Here is a 20103-nt window from a genome sequence, read left to right as displayed (position 1 = left end):
TTAATATACAGAAGACAACTGTAAGAATGAGATAATGGAATTACATCTTTAATAGTATTTATGGATTATTTTTATTTCTTTGTGTCTATTCTGTATTACTTGCCAAATAAATGTCTTCTTTACAAAGTAAAATAACAAATGTTATATATTCTTAAAATATCTGATTATCTGGTGTGCGTGCTAAACAAATATTCAAGATTAAAAATCAGTGTTTCTTTGATCCCCAAGAAGAAGAGAACTTGAATTGTTAATATATAATTCAAAAATATCCTAATATACATGATTATCTTCTAATTGAGACTTAATATATCCGATATATTTTAAACACTCTTCTCAGAACCCAGAATTTGCCAAGAGCCCAGCATTTGTTACTATCTCTCAGAATCTAGCGTAGTAAGAGCAATAACAGTAAACGTCACTGAGTGTTTAAAAAGTAAACACCCACAGGTCCCCCACAGTCGCTTTGATGCGTTTGTCATTGTAGCAAACTATCGCCATGTACAGCAACAGCCACAAAGGGCTGACCCTGGAGAGGAAAGAGACCCTAAAGCCACCAGGCAAATGTCTGTGACTCTGGGGTGAGGCCGGCGTGCATCCTGCACTTCTGTTTCATTCCCCTGCGGGAAGCAGCCTCAGACCGGGCAGACTGATGGATGGGAGCGGTGGATAGCAGGAGGATCAGAGAAAGCCTTGCTGTGCCTCAAAGACATGAGGGTCCTCAGGTGCCTGCTCTCCGTCATCCCCAGAGGCCCGGGGGCCCAGCCTTGTCCCTAGGGAGCCGGGAGCAGGGTGGCGGTGCAGGTCTGAGGATGGGCATTTGTGAGCCGCCTTTTCAGAGACGATGCCCTGCCCCTCACACCCTCTGGAGCACCGAGAAGGCCGAGGCTGTGTCACGGCTCCTGCTCTGTTCCCCTGGGCACGTGCCTGCCACAGGAGCCTCCAGCTGGTGTCTGCTCTGTACAGCTCCGATGGAATGAAGCCCTGATGAGTAGAAGGTGGGAGCCCAGGGATCAGCAGGTGCCATCCAGGGAGCGTGCTGCAGGGAAGTCCCGGGGCTTAGTGGAACCAAAGTGCAGAAAGTGGTGACCTGGACGCTGCCCTACCCACGGGAGCTCAGAGAGCTGGAACTCCCCAAAGAAAGAGTTCTCATTCTACGTTTCCATATCCATGCTAAGTTGGATTAATTACATACCAACACATATCTGGGGGCCCCAGATCACAGAGGGAGTGACTTTATTATGCTGCAGTGGTGTGGTTAGCAGAAGCCTTTACTCTTCACTTCCGCAGCTTAAATGAAGTCCTACAGGGCTAGATGGAAATGTGTCTTTTTCAGAAGCAAAAATCCTTCAAGTCTACCGAATTTAAGGAACACCTGTTGGGCTTGTGGAGCGACAAGAGACAGAGAGGGAGAGAGATACACAGCTCTCCTTCAGAGATTCTAAGTACACCTGGACTGGAACAGGGCTTGGATTTAACAAGTCCCACAGGTTAGCTGGGTGAGGGCAGCCTGGACGTGCCTTGAGAAATCCAGACTGACTTTGATATCCAGCAGGTGCCTGTCTCCCCACGCAGCTGGTAGCAGGGGTGAGTCAGCTGGGCTCTGGAAGGTGCAGCGTCCGCACCTTTTGATGGGGATAATATGAACCACTGTGCAGTTCTGAACCCCAGGCAGGCTTTGCAATGGAAGATCCTGGCTCGGGTGGATGCGCGGGGGGTTACCATGCTCCTGGTCCCAGAGGGCCCATATGTGTCACCACTTGGTGAACCACAAGGCTGCACCAAGGCTAATAGAAGGTATCAGGGAGAGGATGGAGAAATGGGGACCTCGCCCGTGTTGGTGGTACACACTTGGGGACTGGCTGCTTTGGCACTGGACACAAATCACTTAGTGGGGAAAAAAAAGTCCTCAACAAAGATAGCCCTAATCACATGACACAGCACCACCTCCATCATCTGTTCACTCGGGTATTTATTTATTTATTAATTCATTTGTGAGGGGCTGGGGGAGACAGAGACAGAGACAGAGACAGAGAGAGCAAGCGAGCCAAAGCCCGGAGTCAGGAACTCGATCCAGGTCTCCCACGTAGGAGGCAGGACTGCAGTCACTTGGGCCATCACTGCTGCCTCCCGGGGCCTCCATCAGCAGACAGCAGCAGTCAGGAGCTAGAGCTTGAACTGAACTCAGGCATCTGGCGCGGGACGTGGGCATCTCTCAGCCACCAGGCCGAGCAACCACCTGCTGCAGGGCATTGGAAACCTCCAGCTAACCAGGTGCTCCAAGAAGCTGTTCCAGCACGGCTCTGAACCGTGGGCTGGGATTCCAGCTCATTTGCTGGCTTTTATATACCCACGGCTCTGCTCTGATGTGGACAGTCAACTCTCCACCCCCTGGCCCTCGCCCTCGCCCTCGCGCTCCCCCTCGCCCTCGCCCTCGCCCTCTCCCTCTCCCTCTCCTTCTCTCTCCCTCCCCTCTCCCTCCTCCTCTCCCTCTCCTTCTCTCTCCCTCCCCTCTCCCTCCTCCTCTCCCTCTTCTTCTCTCTCCCTCTCTGGTAAAAACACCCTCTGGATTCCTAATACCATGGGCCAGTCCTTCTCCACATCAAGTGTCACCTGAACCATGAGTTAGAACCTCCAGGAAGTTTTCACAACCCACCGAGCTGAAGCTGACTTGTGCTTAAGATTGAGAACTACTGCCACAGGGATGTAACACCCACCAGACATGTCTATCCATAAATGTACATGTGGATATGTGTGTATGTATGTATATATGTGTGTATATATGTATAATGTGTGTATCTATGTGTATATGTGTGTATAGATATGTATATGTGTGTATATGTATGTATATATGTGTATATATGTATATATATGTGCATATATGTATATATAAACCTTGGTCATATATATATATATCTTTTTAACCACTGGAAGATTTGTATTTTTTACTCCTTAGAGTCTTCTTCTACATATTTTATCATAATGTAAAACGTACTTCAGGCTTAAGTATTTTTAGTGGTTACCCTATCACACTTTTCTAGAATGAAGCCATATACACATACACAAAGGTACTTCAGAAAAGTTGTAGAAAATAGAATTAAAGGATAAGTCCACCTTAGTGCAGACATTTGAAATACATGCATAGCAGAGGTCTCCCAAAAGTTCGCGGAAATGCGTACCATCAAAAACTTGTGTGGAGTGTGAAACTTTTTGTGGCAAAATAAAATCTTTTAATTCTATTTTCTACAAACTTTCTGAATCACCCTTGGGTATAAATTGTCATTTAGAATGATTTCCTCTATGTGTATGTTCTAAATATTGACCATTTCGTCAAGCTGAGTTATTACAGTTGCATGATTACAATAAATTGATAAAAATAGCATGACAGGAGGATAACATGACAAATTCATCCAAGGAGCTGAGTGAGGGCCTTTCTTCTCTCAGTAGTCCACATAACCCCGTGGTGAGCTAGACACCTGTGTGCTTTTACACGAGGGAGGAGTCAGCACCAATCCCCTTCCTGTTGACTGCTGTCGAAAAATCAGGTTTGCATAAACAGGTAGATGGGAGTAGAACAAGTTCCTTAGACATTTTCTACTCAGTTCATCCAAGTTTTCTTCTAAATTATGTGACCAAAATCACTTAGTAATCGAGCAAGAAAAATGAAATTTTTTTGACAGGCAGAGTGGACAGTGAGAGAGAGAGAGACAGAGAGAAAGGTCTTCCTTTGCCATTGGTTCACCCTCCAATGGCTGCCACGGCTGGTGCACCGCGCTGATCCGATGGCAGGAGCCAGGTGCTTCTCCTGGTCCCCAATGCGGGTACAGGGCCCAAGCACTTGGGCCATCCTCCACTGCACTCCCTGGCCACAGCAGAGAGCTGGCCTGGAAGAGGGGCAACCAGGACAGAATCCGCGCCCTGACGGGGACTAGAACCCGGTGTGCCGGCGCTGCAGGCAGAGGATTAGCCTAGTGTCCTCAGTGGGGGCCTCATGCTAACCCCATTCCGGCGATGGCCAAGGCTATGTTGGTGTCAAGGACGTCTGCATTCCAGGCACCTATCAGCGCACACCTGGAACCTATTAGCAGCCCAGGGCCCCCAGGTGTCAGTTCAGCCTTGCTCCAGGTTGGTGACTCCTAACAAGTGGGGGAGCGGGGGGTCACACTTTCAGAGCCTCGTGAAGCCGTGAACTTTCAATGGTGGCCTACACAGCCACATTTTTATTTTTGGTACAATGTTCTGGGGGTTCACGCCCAACCTGTTGCATAAGAACAGCTTTTGCAGGCTGCTCCTCCTCACTGGCTGAACCTCTGGGCATGAGCAAAATGCTCCACAGAGAGGCACGGCACAGCAGAGACAGCTGGGGGCCTCCAGCCCCCGAAATGAAACTCCGATAAACAGATGTAGAGCAGAGGGACTAAGAACTGCATTCGGACAGGCACTCTTGTAAATCTCTCCAAATTCTTTTTTCCAATACAAAGCTATTGGCATGAGCATTTGGTACAGGGATAAGGCACCACTTGAGATGCCGGCAGCCCGTATTATAGGGCCAGAGGTGAAATCCCTGCTTGCTCCAAGTTCCAGCTTCCTGCTCATGCACACTCTGGGTGGCAGCCGGATCCAGCTGTTTGGGCCATGTGGTTGGAGTCCTGCCATTCATACTGCAGGCCTCTGGGAATGAACCACTGGATGAGCACGCGCTCTCTCTCTCTCTCTCTCTCCAAATAAATATTTTTAAAAATAAATAAAAGAGTGAAGTATACTAATCTAATCCATTTCTTCAATTTCCTCTTCTGTGTATTCCTTACTCAATAATTCTATGATTGCCTCCATGATGGACTGAGTTTTCCAACAGCACTGCTGTTTCAGTTTTTATTTTAGCACACAACCAGAGGTGAGCCAGTCTTGGGTCCACTTGGAGACTGGTTTGTGTATCATGTGGGCTGTTACACAGTAGTTTAAATAACACGGCCAGTTGTTGCCATTCTCAACAACAATTTAGAATGCAATATATTTCAATAGAATTACACCGGCTGTTATACCTCAATAATCCTCACCTCTAAGTGCATCTTCAAAGAAATAAAAAATGGTAAATTGAGAAGAATGAGCTTTTTCCCCCAAAAGGCATTCAGTGTTAACAAAGCTATTAGGAGTCTGCTGTGTGCACACAGGGAGACTGCTTCTTAGAAATTCACAAAGGAAGATTCGTAACGAAGTCCCCTTTGCCAAAATTCAGACAAAATGAATCACAACTGACCCTTTTAAGTGTAGCATCAAAGACCTCTAACGCTGGTGACAACAAGAAAGCAGATGATAAGTTAAAATAATCAGAGCAAACAAAACGAAGCATGGTTTTAATGCATGCAAATATGGAAGAAGTGAGGACGATATCAAAGGGAACTTAATTTCAGTGGTTGCAAATTAAATGAGGATGAACCCAACGTGACTTCTTATCTCCAGCTTAAGGGATATCAAACCAGGGCTTTGAAAAAAAGTTATTTGCTTCCATAGTAAAGGTTAAAGAATAAGAAAATGAGATTTTGTTACTCCACTTACAAAACAATGGTTTTCTTAATTTTGACTTCAAACAACTTAATACGTGTCACTTTGTGTGTGAAGTATGTTGCCTCCTTCTTCTACCTAAATCTGTGAAAGGAAAATGGTAAAGGGTAATTTCTTTCTTTATTAAAATACTTCATTTATGTATTTTATTTTAAAGGGAAAGAGAGAGAGAGAGAGAGAGAGAGAGAGAGAGAGAGCATTCCTATGTTGGTTCACTTGCCAGAGGCCTGTTACAGCTGGAGCTGAGCTGGGCCAAAGCCAGGAGCCAGGAGCGTCACCCAGTTCCCCAGGGTGGGTGGCAGGGACCCAGTACTGCGGTATCACCGGCTGTCTCCCATGTGTACATTGGCACAGAGCTGGAATCAGGAGAACAGCCAGGGTTCAAACCCAGGTACTCTGGTGTGAGTTGTTTGACCCAAGTGGCGTCTCATCCTCTTCATTAAACGCCCTCAAGGGCCATTTTCTTTCCAATGGATTTCTATTGGCTGATCTTAATTCTAGATATTTTACATTACCTTATTTTAAATCTAGTTTTCTAAGTTATAATATTTAAGAGGAAAAGTTACGTCCATTACAACACAGACATTGCAGAGGCTGGCAGGTGAAAATTAACTTGAAAACCGCTGAAACAATTATTCCTGAGCTTTGGCTCCCCTATTAGTTAATTAGCTTAATTCTGATCAATAATATTCCATGGGAGTCACCACTGAGCCCCGCCTCCTTTTTGAGCACATTTCTGTAGAATTCACCGAATGTTTAGCTCACCATTAAAGGACTTTCGTCCTCCAATCAGTGTCGTGATCCCGAGTTGTAGCTCCTGAGCTTTGGGAGCAGATGAAGAGTTCCACAAAACCGTTTCTCATGCCGGTTCATGGCTAGCAGCAGCCTGGATTCTAGCGCTGTTGCCGGGTCAAACCCTCCTGCCGTGGTTTACCTGCTGTGTGAATTGGCAAGGCCACTCGGCAGCCCGTGACTTTTCCTATCCGAAGAATGGCGGGCATCATGTCATCCATCACACAGAGGGGACGAAGCAAAACAATTCAGTAACTCACGCCTCGTGCTGAGTCCGTGGAAAGCCCACTCTTAACAAAATTGCTGCGATCACTGCTGGTGTTGCTGTAATTAGCACTAACACGATGATTGCTTGTGTAGCTGTTGTTGTCATCTTGCTGTGGTCCCAAGAAAGCCTCGAATCTTTCTCATTAAAATTGACTTTGAGAGGCAGGCGCTGTGGTGTAGTGGGTAAAGCTGCGGCCTGCAGTGCCAGCATCCCCTATGGGAGCCAGTTTGAGTCCCAGCTGTTCCACTTTTTTTTTTTTTTTTTTTTTTTGACAGGCAGAGTGGATAGTGAGAGAGAGAGAGACAGAGAGAAAGGTCTTCCTTTTGCCGTTGGTTCACCCTCCAATGGCCACCACGGCTGGCGCACCGTGCTGATCCGAAGCCAGGAGCCAGGTACTTCTCCTGGTCTCCCATGGGGTGCGGGGCCCAAGCACTTGGGCCATCCTCCACTGCACTCCCGGGCCACAGCAGAGAGCTGGCCTGGAAGAGGGGCAACCGGGACAGAATCCGGGGCCCCGACCGGGACTAGAACCCGGTGTGCCGGCGCCGCTAGGTGGAGGATTAGCCTGTTGAGCCACGGCGCTGGCCTTGTTCCACTTCTGATCCAGCTCCCTGCTAATGTGCCTGATGATCCAAGTCCTTGGGCCCCTGCACCCATGTGGGAGACCCAGAAGAAGCTCCAGGCTCATGGCTTCAGATCTGCCCAGCTCCAGCCATTGCAGCCATCTGGGGAGTGAACCAGAAGATGGAAGATATATCTGCCTCTGCCTCTCTGTAACTCTGCCTTTCAAATAAATAAATACATCTTGAAAAAAAAAAAGACTCTGAACACACAGGAAAACCTGAAAATTCCTAGAGACACCAAGGACTAAGTTTGACCAAGTTACGCTTTTGGGAGGAGTCTATACCCACTCCAGGGCAGATGGCCCTAGATTGAGATAAACAGGGAGTAAGGCAGGGTTGCATGGCATTTGGTGGCCCCCTCAGAGTGCACTAAGAGGGCGGGGGCAGGGCGGCCTGGAGGCTGGCTCTAGCAGCTCTGAGGACTGCCCGGCGAGTCTGCCTCTGGTGATGGACTAAGTGCCTTGGAACACGGGGGGATGGCGGCCAAGGCTTGGTGGTAGGAGAGACACGAGGGCAGGGGCAGGTGTGATGTTTCGGATGTGTTTTGTCCCCTAAGGTTCATGTGCCGGAAGCGTGGCCCTCAGTGTGACGATGTGGGGGATGACACGAGGCTGGGCCCAGAGGGAAGTAAACATCATGGAGGGTACTGCCCTGAGAAGGGATTCTGGCAGCTTTGCTCGGACCCTGGGTAGCTCTTGCCGGTGGCTTTTACAGACCTGGCCCATCCCTGCTCTCCACCTTCCTGGACACCTTGAGCTGTCTACCGCTGTCACACTCCCGGCGTGGTGCCATCCACATTCGGCACTCACCAGAAGCCCAACCAGGGGGGTCTGCCTGGTCTTGGACTTGAGCCACAGGAACCTCTCCTCTTCGGGAGCTGTGCAGCCTCAGGCATCGTGTTGTAATGAATACCACAGCCTGACGACCACACCCCAACAAGGCCTGGAGGAGGAGCCAGGGGACATTGTGCAGTCAGATGTCCCCCTCCCCTCCAGGAGACAGGGTCGTGATGCCTGGGTGGGGCACGAGGAGGCCAGAGGGCTCAAGAACCCCCCCCCCCCACCACCACAGAAGACTTCTGCCCAAAGCAAGCTGAGTGGCACGAGGAGAGAATGTGAAAAGTGTGTAAGCGGTGGATGAAGACATCATGGAAGAAGGAAGAGCTACATCGATGGGATGGAAAATAAATTCCACGGCAGATCAACCTCAGGGCTACTGACAGTGTGAAGGGAAAGAAGGACACCACCCGGCAAGGACTCGTGGAGTCACCTGTTTGGGAAGCCTGATGACACTGGCAGAGCCAGAAAAGCTTCTCCCAGGACCTGGTGGGGTCAAGAGGAAGGGTGGATTTTAGCCTTCCCTTTAAGTAAGAGGCTAAGTAGCTTTTGGAGAAACTTCAAGTTTATCCATCAGACCTGGCATCCCAGGAAGGTGACGCCACCGAAGCAGAGGGCAGCAGAGTGGGTGCCAGAGGCTGGCTGGGGGGTGGGGGGTGGGGGAGATGGGTCAGCAAGTTCTGTGTCACAGCAAGACATCGGGTGCTGTGGTTCTGTGCAGAGTGGGGTGACTAGGGTTAGCAACAGCGTGTTATACAGTTCAAAACCGCGAGAAGAGAAGGATTTTTAATAAGGTGAGGGATCTTCTCATTTCTCTGTGTATTATACAACATATACATGCATCCCATCTCATCCCATAACCGCCTGCAATTATGACATGCGGATTAAAAACAAATAACGAGACTCAAGCCAGCCACTACTGTGCTCCATTCTGAAATGTTTCACATTCTGGTTAAAAATAAGGAATAAAGTAACACTGTTATTTTAGATCACTCTGCATTGTGCAGTAAGACATGGGGCAAAAATTAACCATTAGGAAAGTTCAATACAAAAGATTTTAGCTGGTGGGAATGCAAACTGGTACAACCATCATAGAAAACAGTATGGAGGTTCCTCAGAAAACTAAAGACAGATCTACCACCATATGACCCAGCCATTCCTGGGAATACATCCAAAGGAAATTATATCCGCATATGAAAGAGATACCTGCTTTCCCGTGTTTATGGGAGCTCAATTCACAATAGGAAAATATGGAATCAACTTAGATGCCTGCCAACTGATGACTGGATAAAGAAAATGTAATAATTATACACGAATGTAAACCATTACTCAGCCATAAAAAAACAATGAAAGGTGCAGCAAAATGGATGGAATTGGAGACCAATATGCTAAGCGAAACAAGCCAGACCCAGAAAGACAAATACCACATTTTCTTTTTATGTTTTAGCCTTATTTCACATTCTTAAAAACACTTTGCCACATTCACTTCAAAGGTAGGCATTGTACACATACACTTGCAGCTACTTTCTCTTGAAGACACAGACATTCATATCACGGAGAGGGATTCCTGACAGTGACCACACGTGGGGAGAGAAGAGTAGGTTGTCTTTTGCGCGGTATGATTCAGCGAGCCCATGTTTTTAAATAACAAATGATATCACATCCACACAGTTTTTATACTTTGTTATTAAATTCCCCCAATAAAAGAAAACACGTAATATTTGCAGAAGACAGCCCAATTATGTGGGCGACAGCCACCCATGTGGGAGACCCATGTGGAACTCCCGGCTCCTGGCTTCAGCCTGACCCAGACCTGGCCACTGTGGCCGTTTGTGGTATAGACTGGAGGATGGAGGTTCTCCCTCTGTCTTTTCATTTAGCTTGTTCCTAGCTAATATGGTTAATGTTGTGGTAAAAGCCTTCCCAAGGTGAGAAGAGAAAGGGAGGAACCTGTGCTGGGAATTAACTGTGGCTGCTGTCTGCTTGCCTGCGGAGTTGCTGTCTGCTTCGTTTTGCCTCTTAGCACCAAGCAATGATGTCAACCCTTGCTAGGCAGTGTACAGGCCAGCAGGTGTGGAAAAGAAACATCAGTGAATATGTGACCATCATGGGACTGTATCAGTTCCTGTGGCAGCCATGGAACATGAGAATATCCAAGCAAATATAGGCATGCGACCATATAAGGAAGACAAAGAAGCTGAAACCATGTGTAAGGAAATGCCCCTCTTTGTTTGGGGCTCAGGCTTTTGGATACAAAATTCCCCATGAGCCTTACACTGGCACAAATAAGAGAAGACAACTTCCTGTTAAAAGACCTTGGTGTCTTGTCTCTGGATACAATTCTGCTACACTCTCTCCATCACTCTGCCTTTTAAACAAGTAAATGACTCTTTTTGAAAAAAGACTTCATACAGCAGTGTTTAAAAGGTTTTCAACAGGCACATATGGGTCCCAGTTTGGGTCCGAGCTGCCCTACTTCCAATCCAGCTCCCTGCTAATGTGCTCAGGAAAGCAGTGGAGGATGGCCCCAGTCCTTGGTTACCTGCACCCATGTTGGTGACCCGAATGGAGTCCCAGGCTCCTGACTTTGGTCTGGCTCAGACCCGGCCCTTATGGCCATTTATAGAGTGAATCAGTGGATGGAAGACTCTCTCTCCCTCTCCTTTCCTCCCTTTGTCCCTTCCTCTTTCAAATGAATAAATCAATCTTCTAAAAAGAAATGTTTTCAAGGGAAATAACTTTGAACGCCTTCTTTCTCTGTGTTTCACAATTGTGTTTCTTTCCCCGCAGTATTACACAATCACACACATGCACAATCATGCATACACACAATCTCACACCCACACACTCACCCATGCACAGCCATGTTATGTTCAATGACAGGCTGTGCTCTGAACACTGGGCACAGAGTTCACTTTCACAAACCCGCGTGGTGTGGCTCCATCACCCGGAGGGGCAAGAAGTGCCAGATAGTTGGGGTGGGGCCCACAGCACATGGAAGACTGGTCCATAGCAAGCTTGCTTTATGACTAAAAGGAGTGCACTCTGAATCCATGACAAACCTCCCGCTAAACACACAGAGCAGTGGATGGTCATTCTGGTCATGGTCAAGTGCTACACAGTGCTGTGATTACACTGTTCTCTCACATGACTGACAGCACAGCTTTGTTTCCAACAGCGTCACCACAGACACATCACTGAGGTGCTGCCCATGATGTCATGATGGCTACAGTGCCCCTGGGGTATGGGGTGTTTTCAGCTCCATCTAATCTTCCGGGGCCACCATTGGTCTGTCTACTGAAACACCTCTGTGCGCACATGACCGCAGTGAGAAAGCAGGGACACCACTACTGTTTTCATAAGGAGGGGGTTTCACAGTAAAGGAGGCTGCTCACAGAACTCAGCTGCTGCGGGTCCTGGTTGGCTTCCGCGCACCTGGAACCTAAATGGAGAATATCCATGCCTGCTGGCACAAAACAAGAGAATCGAAGGTGATGGTGAAGCCAGAGAGAAAAGAGCAAGCACACGAACAGAACTTTGTCTTCGGTTCCTTGCCGACCACACCACAAACCATGAGTAGAAGTGTCGCGTTCATGCAAACACACCAAACGCTCTAACCTGTAAGTCCAGCCAGAGACGCCGTGAACTCTGCGGAGAGAATCGAAGAGATGAAGCTGGCTTCCTGGACGCAATCGCTCCCTCCGATGCTTTCATGCTCCCGTTAGTATGTGGCTCGTACAGCTTTCTGACTTCTGAGGATGGCTATTCCTGTGGGGGAGCTTTATGGGAGCTGGAATGATACAACCCTGTTTCATTACTGGTGCTGAGAGTCCTTGATCCCCTACCAAATCACAGAGATTCACATCAAAAGCCAAAGTCAGATTCCATCACCAAAATTCACATGGTCTCAGAATTGCAGGATTTCTTTTTTTATGTCCTGGCATTTAAAACGCTCAAAATACGCTTTCCCTGTGGACTCTAATTTCTCCTGGGGGCCAGGGCTGGCTTCGTAACGTCTCTGAAGTTTGTGCCAACGGTGGACAGTCGTGGTAGGGCCCCGATGTGCTCCGAGCAGACTGCCCACTGGCCTCTCGCCTTTCTTCTTTAAGCCTGCATTCTTTTAATTGCAATATGCTGCTCCTGATTCTTAACTACTTGGCTCTCGACAAAGACATTATTAGCTAAAGGCCTGCAGCATCTTTGAAGTCATAATTCGTTTTATTCTTAATCTCAACAAAAAGTGAACAGAGTCCAGGGGCAACACCAGCCCAGCAAAGAACAGAAACTGCGTCCTTCACAGCAAAGAACCAAGGCCATTTCTTCAAAGTTTGTCCGAGGGAAGGTATGCACGATTTCTCAGGTGCCCTGCTCGTCCCAGGGTCTTCATGGGCTCCCAAGAACTTCCGGCATTTCACCAAATCCTAATGTGTGAAAAACAGCACTTCGGGAATTCACCCTGTCTTCCATAAAGTCCTCCAAACACGATCAGCTGTTTTTCTCATTCTTTTCGCCACTGTCTTCTCATCACGGTTCTGAGCGGATTTGAGAATGACCCCGATTCAGTATCCAGCTTACGCTTCCTCCTGCTGAAATGCAATCATTCATCAAGTTCCCAATTTCAGAATAATGAGATTTCCAGACTACAAACTCTGCGTCAATGTCGTTCCATTCCAAGTCCGATTAGACAGACGGGGAAAGCTGAGATCCCAGGCAGCGGAGTGTTCTGCGACAGACCACACATAAATTAAGGGAGCGTGTCCATGCCTCCACGGAGGTGCCTTTCATGTCTGTGTCCTTATTTTTCACTCATGCACTTGGCTGGAAAGCAGCTCAGAAGACAGCCTGGGAGGCCTAAGCTGCTCAGGAGACCTCGAATGCATTGCCTTAGTTTGCTAGGGCAGCTTTAGCAAGATGCGGTAAATCCAAGATTAAGGTGTTAATTTCTCCCGAGGCCTCTCTTCTTGGCTTTGCTTATTTATGTATTTGATTTGTTTATTTGAAAGGCAGAGTTACAGAGAGAGACAGGGAGGCAGACAGAGCCATCTTCCATCACTGGTTCACTCCACAAATGGCCACAATGGCCAGGGATGGGCCAGGCTGCAGCCAAGAGCCTGGAACCCCATCCAGGTCTCCCCCCAAGTGGGAGGCAGGGTCCCAAGTACTTGAACCATCTTCCACTACTTTCTCAGGTGCCTTAGCAGGGAGCTGGGTCGAAAGGAGAAGAGCCAGGACTTGAACTGGTGCCCATATGAGGTGCTGGTGTGCGGCTCATCTCCACTGCCCCGCGATGCCAGCCCCTCCCCTCTCTGCATCTTCACAGGGTCTGTCCTGGGTTCTAATCTCTTTTTACAAAGAAGAGAGCAGTCATACCGGATAGAGGCCCATCCTAATGACCTCATTTTTAGCTTGCTTACCTTTAGTACCACTGGTCACATTCTAAGGTTTTGGCAGCTGGAATGCCAGCCCATGAACCTGGGGTGGGCCCACGGTTCAGCCATAAGGAACAGGAAGCCAGAGCATTGCAACATTTCTCCAAGGAACGAGGGGCCTGCTGCAACACTCCCGACATGATCAACGCCACGGGCCAGTGCAGACCAAGTGTGGGAATGGGGAAGACACTGGGTGCGTGGGTGAGCAATTGAGAGAGAGGTTCCCACTGCAGCGGCAGCGGGGCAGCCATACACGCACCCGGGGAGTCCCCTAACGACTTTCATCTATCTCTGCCCGAGCTCGTCTTTTTCTCTCTGTTTCTGGCAACAAGATGAATGGCCGCGCTTCTAGCTGGGACCTGGTTGAGTAACTGTGAGTTACTGCGTGGAGCAAACTGACAAGAACAACGGAAGGGGAAGGGGTGGCACTAGGGACTTCAGGAGTGCTCCTCGGGTCTGTGTGTCGTTGCACACAGGTGTGACCTGGAGCCATGACAAGGGGGAAAAGACGCCTGCTTCTCCGAGGATCAAGCAACCAGTGAGCGATAGATCGACGCGCACTGAAGGAAATCTAAACGCTATGACCTAGGATCGATGACTGTTTGTCAAATACGCATTTTGGAGTGTATCCGCGTAGGAACTGCAAATGTTTTCATGAAGTTGTTTCTTCACAAACTGACAAGTTTTCTCTGATTCTTATTCAGACAGTTCCTCACATGTTATGCATGTTTTAAAGGATCATTGGACTTTTCCAAAATCCAATTTATACATCAAGGTTAGCACCCCGCTTCTTTCTTGCAGTCATACTGTTAGCATTCAGGATCAAATATTTCACAAAAATTAAAGGGAATCCTCTTTTTTAAAAATGGACTCTGGGGTTGATGTTGTGACATAGTGGATATAGCCGCCGCCTACAATGCCAGCTTCCCATTTGGGTACCAGTTCATGTCCTGGCTGCTCCACGTCCAATCAGGCTCCCTGCTAGTGGCTTGGGAAAAGCAGTGGAAGATGGCCCAAGTGCTTGGGCCCCTGCCACCCACGTGGGAGACCCAGATGAATCTCCTGGTCCTGGATTTGGCTTGGCACAGCACTGGCTGTTGTGGCCATCTGGGGAGAGAATGAGTCGAGGGAAGATCTCTCTCTATCTCTGCCTCTGTCTCTGTAACTCTGACTTACAGGCTGTTTCTCAGTTTAATGTCAAGTCTCTGCCAGGGAAAGATGGACCTGACCTGTGAGCACGAAACCATCTACTTTACACAGACAAAAACAGCAAACGCAGGTTCCCATGTCAAAAGCAACTCAGAGGCAGTAGTGAGCAGCAAGTCTCTCCTCTGCTACTCCTAGGTTCTCTCATTTCTCCAAGTCAGCCCATTTCAAAGCCTTCCTTTTTCCTTACATCTGGAAACATTCAACCTGGTTAAAAACAAAAACAAAAACAAAAACAAAAACAAAAACAAAAAAAACCCAGACCTGTCCAGTAAGTGTCAAATGTTTCTAAAAGCTTTCAATGGGCGGGGATTCAATAACTTCATTCATTAATTAACTATGCATTTATTAAGCTTTTCCTCTTCCAGGCATTGCACTAAATCAGTGCTTCTCAACCAGAGGCACATTTGCTCTCCTCTCCCAATTCCTGAGACATTTACAATGTCTGGAAACATTCTGGTCACACTCAGGCAGAGGCTAGCCACCAGCATGCAGTAGGCAGAAACCATGGATGCTAAACACCTAACAAGACACAACACAGCGTTTCCAGCAAAGAATTATCTGGTCCAAACTGACAGAGGTGCTAGGGGTGGAAAATCTGTGTGTGAATCCCTGGAAATAAGGAAAAGTCACAGATGGAGACCCCAAATGGATGGAAGCCCACTCAGCTAAGCCCAGCCTGCATTGTCAACCAGAGAACCATCGTTACTGCAAACCACAAGGCTGGGGGCTTATTTGTGACACAGGAAGAGCTGATTGACACACATGGTAAAGAGTTCATCTGCAGGAGGGCCCCAAATGGTCCTGCCCAGTTAGAGGAGGTGAGAGCAGAAGCAGAGGACACTGGTGAGGCAGGTGTCAGAGCGGTGGTGGAGAAACAAGCCAGCGGAGTGACAGAGGGGAGGGAGCTGACACAGCCAGCGGCTCAAGGAAGGAGGAGAAAGCGAACAGGTGCAAGGGAGAGGCCAGAAAGAAAGGACTGGGAAGGGCCTCTTACACAAGGAACACCTCCTTTCACATCATCCCCAAGACTGGATGAAACCAGACCCCAGGAGTGTCCACGGGGACGTGGACCAGGACAGGACTGGCACTTCACTGGCCTCCTGTGAGAATAAGTGCACAGATGACCAGGACGCTGGTTGGTACCCATCATACCTCATACCAGAGCTGAGGGCAGAGCCCTGTGCCCACAGGTGCTTGTCCTTATACAGGAGGGACGATGGCTCGCGATTTCTTACTGCATAGTTTGAAAACGTCCCCCAAAGTTCATGTATTAGGAATATGATCCCCAAAGTCCTACATTAAATGTAATTGGAGGTAGGGCACTGGGGAGGTGATGAGGATTAGGTGACCTCAGGAGGGAGGGGCCCCGTGATGGCACCCGTGGTGTTGGAAGAAGAGGAAGAGAGACGGGAGGTGACACACTGGCCCTATGTCGTCCTGTGACGCCTTCTGCCGCGTCGTGGCGCAGCACAAAGGCGTTCACACAATGCCACCATCATGTCATGTCATGTTGGAATCCCCAGCTTCCAGAACCATGAGCCACTTCAACGTCTTTCTAAATCACCCAGGCTCAGGGGCTTTGTTACAGCCACAGAAAGCAAAGGAATGTAGCCATCGAGGTCTCACCGGGGCCACAGCCTGTCAGGGCAGCAGGGCTTCCGGGTGGGGGGCTATTAGGAGAGGCTACACACTCCAGAACGTTAAAACTAGTATCTCCTAAATAGAAGGCTGTAAGAAACCGATAACTGAACTTACAGTATCAGCAGGTGCTCCGACCTGAAGCCTGACGTGTACAGAACAAGAGAGCACTTGCTGGTGGGGACAGGAACAAGGCCCCTGGGGACAAGACGGGGGCTAGTCAGGGGGGTCTTCACAGGCGAACTTGCTCAGCGGGCGGCGACTGCAGGAATGCATCTGACCCATTCTTGGTGGCCACAGGGCTGGCCGTTGAGTCGAACCTGAGTGGCCATCAGGAAACCATGTGCCCTTTCTTGGATCAATGGAAAAACGAGATGTGGGGCAAAGTTGGCACTCCCAGCACACGCCAGGGGAAGACTTGGAGCCTTGCTGGCTTTGCCTCAGTGCCCACTGCCAGCCCAGTGCAGCTGGAGAGGCTGAGTAGCCAAGACTGGGTGTTAGAAGAGGGCTTTGCTGGGGCCAGCGCTGTGGCACACACCACTGCTGGCATCTGATATGGGTGCAGGTGCAGGTTCCAGCAGGTTCCCTTCCAATCCAGCTCCCTGCTAACGCACCAGGGAGAGCAGCAGAGCATGACCCAAGTGCTTGGACCCCACACCCATGTGAGAGGCCTGGATGGAGTTCTAGGATCCTGGCTTCACCTTCGCTCAGCCCCAGCCACTGTGGCCATTTGGGGAGTGAATCAGTGGACAGAACATTTACGCTGTCTCCCTCTGTAACTTTGCCTTTCTAATAAATAAATCAACTTTTTAAAATGGTCTTGTTTCTGTGCTTCTAAGAGGAACACGTTTATTTTCTCTTTAGCTGCTACACCACATCCACACTCAGGGAATTAACATCCCTTCAGACCAAGAGCTTATCTAGGACCGAGAGTTTCAACTTTATAGTAATGGAAACTGATTCAAAACAGTCAAAGTTATAAAGCTGAATTGTAGTTAAATTTTTTTCTTTTTTTTTCTTTTTTTTACAGGCAGAGTGGACAGTGAGAGAGAGAGACAGAGAGAAAGGTCTTCCTTTGCCGTTGGTTCACCCTCCAATGGCCGCCGCGGCCGGTGCGCTGTGGCCAGCGCACCGCGCTGATCCAATGGCACGAGCCAGGTACTTATCCTGGTCTCCCATGGGGTGCAGGGCCCAAGCACTTGGGCCATCCTCCACTGCACTCCCTGGCCACAGCAGAGAGCTGGCCTGGAAGAGGGGCAACTGGGACAGAATCCGGTGGCCAGACCGGGACTAGAACCCGGTGTGCCGGCGCTGCAAGGCGGAGGATTAGCCTAGTGAGCCGCAGGGCCCGCCTAGTAGTTAAATTATACAAAGTACCCATTTACCCTAAGTCCCTAGTCTGGAGAATATCTGAATGGACTACATTCTACTTTAACAGGAAATATTAATCAACACTCTGATAGAAAAATGAAGGGATCAAAACTGAGGTGTAGTGGTTTCCCTATCCCCAGAAAATCAAGGACAAAATTCACATTCAGATCCTAGGTGTCATTGCCCATGAACTTCAGTATGTCTTAATTTGTGTTTTATGCTATGTTGATCCCAGTCTCTGCATGACAATGTCTTCCCTCACCAGAGTACCTTCTTTTTTATTGACCCACGTTCCTTGTCAATTTCCTAAAGCAACAGCTCTGCTGAGAAGAAAATTCAGATATTAAAAATTAACTCCGTATCGTGAAATAGATCCCACAGCGGCAGGCTGGCTGCTTAGGAGACCGAAGTATTTAAGTAGTGAGATTGAAGTATTGAAGTGTGCATGGTTAGTATCAGCAAAGCACAACAGAAGGCTATTTGTGAGGCAGAAACTAAATAAAGTTATCCTAAACCTGTGATATTCTTAAGAATCAGGAGCATGAAGATTTCAAAAGGGATGCGGAAAACATACAGAGGACATGAAAAATTAGCTCATGCAAAGCACTAGGTAAGTGGCCAATTAACATACCACTGATGTTCACGCTACTAAAACAATGAAATAAATTCTAGATCCTCATTTTCACTATCAGATTGCAAAGACCGAGAAGTCTGATAATATTCAGGCATGATAAGAGCAGTCATTCTCAGAGTGTGAGTAGCAGGCAAACGGACACAAACTTGTGGAAGAATCTGGAAGTAACTAAGTGTGAAATGACGTCGCCAGCAATATGCTCATCTCACTTTCAGAAATGCATCCAACAGGTTCATGTGCACACGTGAGCTACAACTCCATTCACTGCAGGTTTATTTGTAGCAGTGGAAAATTAAGCACGAGCTAAATGCTTATTGGTGGCCAACTGGACATTCTTCTTCAGTGGAAGAATCCTACATGGTCATTTTTTAAAACATTTTAGACAAACGTAGGTTTGTTCATAAGGTTAGAACTGCACAAATAGAAGGCCTGCAGAAAGTCCCACTGTTTGGAAACTGGTTTGCAACCCATGCAGGCTTCTGTCTAAAGAGGATTCTATGTGTACAGAACACTAAGACTCACCAGAGAAAGACTATGAGGGGCTACACTGCTTATAAGTTCTGGGGAAGGTGGGGGGGGGGGTGATAATTTTTAATTTTTGCACTGTGCTCCTTTTTCCTGCCTAAATGTTTCTTGTGAACATGCATCTATATTGCTTTCATAATGACTGAACTTTTCAATAAAATTGTATACTTCATAGAAGCAAACTAAAAACAAAATTCAGGGGGTGGTGCTGTGACGCAACAGTTTAAAGCCACAGCCTGCAGTGCTGGCATCCCATATAGGTGCCTGTTGGAGTCCCAGCTGCTCCACTTCCAATCCAGCTCCTTGCTAATGCACCTGGGAGTGCAGCTGAGGATGACCCAAGTCCTTGGGCCCCTGCACCCACATGGGAGACCCGGAAGAAGCTCCTGGCTTCAGATCAGCTCAGCTCTGGCCATTATGGTCATTGGGGAGCGAACCAGCAGATGGAAGACACCTCTCTCTCTCTCTCTCTCTCTCTCTCTCTCTCTCCTCTCTCTGCCTCTGCCATTCAAATAAATAAAATAAATTTAAAAAATCAGTGCTACTTGATTGTGTCAAATTGCAAGTGTCATTTCCATCAACTTACTTCTGAGTTCGGGGGAGGGTAGAGACCTACTGTCGTGGTATGTACAGAGGGAAGGTTTTCTGGGATGTAAGAGACTCAGTGTTAAAACCAAGACATTCCCCAGAGAAGGAGGCCACTGCAGTGGGCCCAGTTAGAAGCAGGACCCTGGTGAGTGAGTCTCCTCTTGGGTGGGCTTCCCTAAGGGACAGTCCTTATTGGGGTTGGAAGAGAAAGCAGCAAGTCCCTTTGGCCCTTACATGTAGGCCATGTTCTCCAAAATCAACTGTGTTAGAAACGAGTATACCGCTTTGGATCCTATCAGAACGTAGACCCAGAAAGATGGGTGTTATCATTTAAGTCTTCCTCAAAACCCCGACAATTCATTCAGGGCCCTGCACAGCAAGCTAGCTCTACTTCTCATGGCAATAATTCCAATGTCCCTACCCCAACTTCAGGGATGCCGAGGCCACCTTGGACCTCTAGGGGGAGGGAAGGAGCGAGGCTATGATCTTCCTCGGGGCCAGGGGAATGGGTGTGGACTTCAGTGCTAGCAACTCAAACCCAGAAGCACAAATCAGGCTCCACTGAGGCCAAGACACCCACGAGGAGGAGCCATCTAGGGGGTAGGAGTGGCAGTGGGCGGCAGGGGACGGC

Source organism: Oryctolagus cuniculus, chromosome 14, assembly GCF_964237555.1.
Source record: "Oryctolagus cuniculus chromosome 14, mOryCun1.1, whole genome shotgun sequence".
In the NCBI taxonomy this organism is placed as follows: Eukaryota; Metazoa; Chordata; class Mammalia; order Lagomorpha; family Leporidae; genus Oryctolagus; species Oryctolagus cuniculus.
This window is presented reverse-complemented; position numbering follows the sequence as displayed.